Source organism: Castanea sativa, chromosome 5 (genome assembly GCF_040712315.1).
Source record: "Castanea sativa cultivar Marrone di Chiusa Pesio chromosome 5, ASM4071231v1".
Lineage (NCBI taxonomy): Eukaryota > Viridiplantae > Streptophyta > Magnoliopsida > Fagales > Fagaceae > Castanea > Castanea sativa.
Window position 1 is genome coordinate 1,013,348 of NC_134017.1, and position 7,415 is coordinate 1,020,762.

Sequence of the window (7,415 nt, forward strand, 5' to 3'; positions counted from 1 at the left end):
GGTTGCCTACATTGCTATATTCCTAAGAAGGAACTTGATTTCAATGAAATCGAGTTTCACATTATTTTATGGAACTCGATATTGTGAAACTCAATTTACATGGCAAACTCATGTTTAAAAAAAAATGATAGGTTGCTAAATTTTTTACAAATAGTGGTAGAACTGTTGGAACAAACTTCCTCTTTTACGTTTTGAGTGGAGATCAAAGACACATCGTATTTCTAGGGGACACGATGACTATCTTCATAAGGGATCGGCTTTGACATGCGAACGATGACACCCTCTTGAGTTTGCAGATTGGGCGCTATAGAGTATGTCTTCGGATTAATGACCACCAAACTTGGCAGAATAGCTTCAAGGGCCATCGAGCCGAATACCTTTAAGATTCCTAAAGCAGGTTTTGGCAAAATAAGAGGATTGAAACCTTGGACAGTGGGAACGATGGCGGTTCCCTCTTGAACTGATGGTGAAGCTAGTCCTGCGACTACATGCAATGCAAGAACTAGAGGAGTGAATCCCTCGATGGCTGGCAGGACATGCCCTTTCCCTGAATCTGACGATCCCAGACTTGCGGGCATTTCCATGATCTCTTCAATGACTACTGAAGAGGATGGTGCTAGAGCAACCTTGCCAAGGCATTTCAAAAATACTCATCCTAATCCTTCTTTGACCCAACTGATATAGATTACAGCTAGCTTCTGTCTAGGCAGTTAGGGGACATGAGTTGGCTGCCATACAATCACCTCTTTGCATAATCTCCCTTTCAATCCAGATGATACTGCGTTCGGCTAGACTTTGCACTTGTGCTCAGAGTGCTTTGCAATCAAATAGGGCATGACTATCTTCACTGTCGCAGAATGAGTAGATTCCCTAATCAAATCCCGGGGTTCCCATACCTTTAAGATAAAGGTGGCTCTCTTGGACTAAGGCTTGAAGCATAGCCTTCCATGGGAAAGACGACGAGGAGAAATCTGGAACCCTTTCATCTACTATGATGATAGCATTCACATTCCCCTTTTAATGGGGAGGCAAAGGTTTGGTGATAATATTTAGAGCGGCTGTGTTGTCGAACTGTATCAGCTTATTATCAATGAGGTCCTGAACACAGTCTCTCAACTGGAAACATTCTTCCAAGGTATGCCCTTCAGCCCTTAAATAGTGTTTGCACTTCTTGGACGGATCAAATCCTGGTGGAGGAGGACCTTTTCTGGGCCTTTGAAACTATGGGGTCACTAACTTCCTTTCCAATAGGTAAGCATAGAGATTTGCCATGGGCATGGGCAACGGAGTGTACTTCCAATTTTCCCTCCTAATGGGATGAGGTGGGTCCAACCTCCTTCTCTAATTAAAAGCTCGATTAGGTGCTTGAGTAGACCGATTCTATTGTTGATAAGGCCTAGCAGCCAGGGGAGCATAGGTAAAAGCAACACCCCTAGGCCTTTTTGATGCATTATCAACCATATGAACATCGGCTTCCTTAATCTTGTGACCAGTCATTCTCTTGAATTGTTGTTCAACCATGGAACTCAAAGACTCGGCATCCATGATCTTCTTGCTCCTAATACCCTCGTTAATGCGCTCCCCAATAAGGATGAGGCTAGCGAAATGAGTGACTTGGGTACTGATCATCTTCTCATAGTAAAAAGGCTTGAGGTTGTCAATGAACCACTTGATCATCTCATTTTCCATCATGGGGGGTTGCACTTGAGTGGCTAGCTCATGCCACCTCTAGGCATACTCATGGAAGGATTCCCCACTCTTCTTTTCTGTCCTCTGAAGAACTGTGCGAGCAGGGGCTATCTCGATGTTGAACCTATAGTACTCTAAGAAAGAGTTGGCCATTTCCCTCTAGCTAGATATCTTTTCCAATCTCACATACCATGTGGCTGTGAGATCGGTCAGACTATCAGGGAAAATTTGGCAAAGCAGAGGGTGATTATCCCCATAAGGAGCCATCTTCCTACAGAACACGCGCAAATGTGCGTAAGGGTCTTCCTTATCGTCGTACTTGATGAACTTTGGTGCCTTGAACTTGGGAGGCATAATAACTTGAGGGAATTTGGTCAGGCTGCCTAAATCAACACTTCCATGGACGCTAGAGCCCTCTATGATACAAAGCTTCTCAGTTAGAGTTTCCACTTGGCTCTTGACTTGGTGTCGACGCCCAGCCTTGATCAGGAATGGCAACGGAAAAGACTGCTGCCGCTGTTGCGAGCCTTCGTTCGACCACCCGCAGTGGTGACAGCTCCAGTGCGCACGGGGCCTCGTTAGAGGGCCCCCTTTTGAATGATGTGTGTGTTGTTCGCATGGAGCTTTGGGTGCTCTCTCTCTCTCTCTCTCTCTCTCTCTCTCTCTCTCTCGGTGGAGGAAGGTATGTCTACCTCTGGTGTTATGGCAGGAATCCGAGGCACATTTTAAGGGATTACCAAAGATAAGTGAAGTTGCCACCAATCACTGGATTTTTCTAAGGTGTGATTGGTCACCTATTTCTCTTTGATTTTATTACCGATCGTAGGTTAAGAAAAATGACATTTTCCTAATCTAATATGGATGGAAATTTTTTTTGATTCTTAGGTCTGGAAGTTTGGTTATATGTGGGGGAGGTGTTAGGCACCCCACAACGCCTGTCTAAGGACAGTCCTTCGTTTTGATAAAACCTTAATTTTTGGAGATTAGTAGCAAAAATGTGATTTTGGCATTGGCTTTTGGGGTTTTGCATGCATGGGGGCTTTGAGGCTTGGTTTGAAAGGGTGTGGTCCCAATCTATGCTTTCCTATGACATTTGAGCTGAGTACCAGATTTCTATGGTGATAATCTGTTGACGTGTCACCTTACTTTCACGGAGAAAATTAGGCATCACTTGCCTTAGGTAACACAGACTGTGACAATCACACCAAAGGGAGGAGAGCAGGTATATATATACATACATGATGTACAATGCAAGCACACAGAGCAGGAAAGTAAATGCCTACATCCCTAGAGCATGGCTCAAAATATAAGTGCAGGAAAGTAAACAGGGGTCGCCATACTCTAGATATGAGGACGAATGGTATATGACATGATATACCTAATACAGACCATCTAAGAGAGAAAGGGAGGAGGATGGAGGGGGTATAGAAGAGTACATAACCAAAGGGAAAAATCTAAACCCTAAACCTACTAACTGCAGTTGCCGGGCTCGACAACATGCTTGCATCTGTGCCCTTTTTGCTTGTGCCTAGGAGATAGCGCCCTAGCTCTATGTGTCCACACTCCATGTGTGTACATGTAAAAGCAAAGACAAAAAAAACCAGCAGACAAGCAATGGAAGGAAAATGCGTTGATAATAACAAGAGGACGCAAAGCGAGCAAACAAGATAGATATGGAAGGCACAAGAACCAGGATGCGAGAAAATAAGCAAGAAGGGAAACAAAGCAAGACAGCAAACAAATCAGCAAAAGCATAAATAGGCAAGAAAAAAGAAGAAGAAGGTGGTGTCCGTGAAGGACAATGTAGGTTTGGATCGAATGTCCATAACTTCATTGTGTTGAATCATGGAAGACGCATTAGCAAACAAGACTCATGCATGGACATGTAAGCAAGCGTGTAAAGATGCACATAAAGCCAATGGGTGGCACAAGCAAGCATGGTAAGCATATTATCGCATGGAGCAGAAAAAAGGGAAGGGTTTGCACGAAGCAACTGGCATCCAAAGACGCATCCCAAGTGGTTACATCTGAACAAGGCCACATGGGTGTCGGGTGTAACCAAACAAGATCAAGCCCACAGAGGGCATCAAACATGGCAAGGCCTAGAACGAGAGAGGCCAGCACAAGCATAAAGCATAGAAGCAAGAAAGCATAGACATGCAAAATGGGTGATCCAAACCCTTTGATATGGGCCAAGGTGTATGGATGATGACAAAGACCATAGGGTCTAGATTGAATCCGAACCAATAGGCCAAAACATAAGAAAGAAAGACAAAGCGACAAAAGGGTTACAATAGCACATGGCGCGACAAACATAGCCTAGGTCTAAGCACACAAACATGGCATGGACCGCACAAGCACATGGAAGATAGCATAAAGCGAGTAAGTTATAGATCCAAGCGAACAAGCATGTGAAAACCTAGATCTAGACATGTAAGCATGTGAAAACATAGATCGAAGCATAGGCATGGCAACACGTGTGTGAACATGTGAAAGCTAGCACATGAACATGGTAGAACATGGATCCAAGCATATAAGTGTGTACGGGTGTAGATCTAAGCACAAAACATGGCAAAAAGCATACGAACACATAGATCCGAGCGAAGCATAACCATAGACATGATATCAAGCATGTGAGCACATAACCCTAACATCAACATAAGGCAAAAAGAGGAATGAAACAAAGGAAACATGGAAAAACACATAGCAACCAAGAAATGTAAGCTAGAAACACACATAAAGCAAGAAACATACTAAAGAAAGCAATAAATCATGCTATTCAAGCAAAAATAGCAAGATAAATGCAAGAAAAAAAATTTAGAAGGTTAGGGGTGTGGATGATAGCTAAAAAAAGCTACATCCACACCCCTAAACCCCAAATCCAAAGTGAAGAATCAAGGAAAGGGAGATTGGGTTCAAAAGCAATACCTTGTGTTCTCAGTGAAGAGAGGAGAATCAAGAGACTTTTATGTGTATTTTTTGAGTGTTTTTGGGTGTTTGGAAGAGAGGAAAAAAGTAGAGAGAAAAATGTGTGTCCTCCCTGTCTGATGGGTGCCTGAGGCTATTTATAGTCCTAGGCATGAATTTCGAGGTGGGGGCCCTTCAAGGGCTGCTAGCCTCAATTTCCTCTGATTGGGTTGCACTTAACTTTTTTGGAAAGGTTTTGACTTCCTAATTTTGAAAAGGTGTCGAACTTGAAAATCCAATGGTTAGATAAAAAGTTATGGCTCTCGGAAGTTTGTGGTGCATCGATTGGTGCGCCATCCCGGTTTTTATGATATCTTGGCCGTTCTAACTCTGATTTCGACCCATAAATAGTTGTTGGAATAAGGATTGGATAATATTTGCAATGGCATTGGTTTCAACCTGTTCTGGTAGCCGGATGAAAATTAGAGTTTTTGGGCCCACTTGAGACTGACTTTGGTTCAAACTTGGTCAAACTCAGTAAAAATTGCTAAAAATCTCCAAGAAGCTCGAGTTTGATGTAATTTTTTTTAAAAAAAATGTGGTTTTACGGGAGTTTGGACCTCGTTTGATCTTTTGTCAACCCTAGGGCCGGCCATGGGCATTTTGGTCATTTTGGCTGAAAAAGGCACTTTGGGTGCTTCGATGCTTGAATAGGTTGCGCCACGTCATTCTAGATGTTCTCATGGCCCTGTAGAGTGAAAATGATAGTTTTGGATTTTCGAGGTCTAGCACGCAAATCAAGGGTGGACAAAATACAGTATCAACATTTGGCCATACCCAGATTCAGGGTTCTTGTCCTTAGAAGGATCCGTTTCCTAGTCATTGCCTTGGGGTGGTGCATGGTGGCCCTGTTCATGTACTGGCGGAGGCTGATTTTCATTCTCGGTTTGGGGCCCCCCTTGACTATGACTAGAAGAGTTTAGTCCTCCTCCTATAACTAGTTGTTGCATCATACGCATCATTTCTGCCATTTGCTCCTTCAGAAGAGCAACTTCCTACACATTTTTCTCAAGAGGAAAGTACCACTAGTAGACATCTCTCCCGAGCAAGACCTAGTGACAATGGGATCATGGCGTGGTGGTAGCTTAAACTATTTCTTTTTAGCAATTTTTTAATCATGAGAAATAGTGGGAGGTGAAAGAAACGGGGTGCGTTTGGCAAAGTGGAAACACAACACCAAAATCAAGTTAGTTTATGTTTTTGCTCTTTAACATGCACCTACCATTTTCATAATAATTTGGCTCTACACCCTAGATCGGGTATTTATTATGGTGAGTTTCTACTATGATGCAAGATTAATGCACAAGACTGGCAAGTAATCGAAAATTTCATGATATGCTCAATGATGCGGGAAGGACTCATCCTTTGACTACATGCTTGTACAAAAGTTGCCTTTACAATGTCGAGTTCATCGGCTCCAATAGTGGGCCTTTTACAATAAAAGAAATGCAACTGCGAGGAAAAGCTCAGCTTCTGATAATGTGGAATTTTTGGGAAAGCTCTTGGACACTTGGATTTCTTGGTAACTTAGACAGCATGGGTCTCTCAAACCTTTGGATCTCTTGGGGGAGCCTTTGGATTCTTGACCTCTAGGACCTTCTGGCCATTTTGATGTCTAAGTAATTTGGATCTCTTGGCAATTTGGACAGCATGGATCTCTTGGTAATTTGGATTTTGGACCTTCTTGGCTACTTTGACATCTTGTGATCTCTTTGGTGATTTAAGCTTCTAGGTAATCTTTTTGGATCTTTTCTAGGAGAGCTCTTGAACTCTTGATGCTTTGGGATTCTTGACAGCTTTTCGACTGCATTTCCTATTTTGAACGGAGTTTTGGTTATTTGCCACAAATTTTATCATTGCATAATTAGGTGACAAAACTAATTAGTGTTTGCATGAGCGCCCTTGTAGGGTTGTAATCCTTAGGGATAGGGTATGGTCTATCATGTGCAAGCAATGGGGTTGCTTTTCCTAGGGTTTTAATCATGGATGCTGTGTAAGCAGGATAGAACGAACCTAAAGTAGAGCACAATTTCTTTGGCACAAGCAAAAAGGGCGCACTTGTTACAAGACGCTTTCCCCTGACCTCTAGTCCTAGAAGGGTATCCTTTCTTAAGCTTTGATGTTTACTTTTTGGGTTTCACCTAGTCCTGATGGGCTCTGGGCTTGATCTAGTCCTCACGGGTTTGACATAACTAGGCCAACTGTATGTAAAGGCTTAGCTAGTAGGTGGTTCCTATCCTAGGGTACTCAATTGCTATACCCTTCCCTTCATGGAAGTTATGGGAAAAAAGGATTGAGGGGGCCTTTTCAGCTACTCCTATCCACCCATGGACCCAAAAGCGCCTACAACATCAGCCTCGAATCTAACTATAGGTAACACTGCTGATGTTTTTGTTAGGATTAGTGCCCTTAAATCCTATTGTATGATGCTATGTATGATATTATGTATGAAATTATGTATGACATGATGTATGACTTAATATTATGTTTGATAAAGTTATTTTATTATTATCTAAAATAGTGGTTACGTGAATATGAGACATTATCATATAGTCCATGAGATGCATTGTATGTGATTTATGTGAAAAGTCACAGAAGATGTAAATCACAAGTTCTTTGTAAACTCAGAATTAATAGTTCGTAGCCGGTGATGAAATTGGGCATTTCATCTGCGAAGACTATAACGTGTCAACTAAGATGATTTGTCTTGATCATGGAAGTGGAAGCTTCTAGTTGATATGTTGATATGTTTTAAGAGT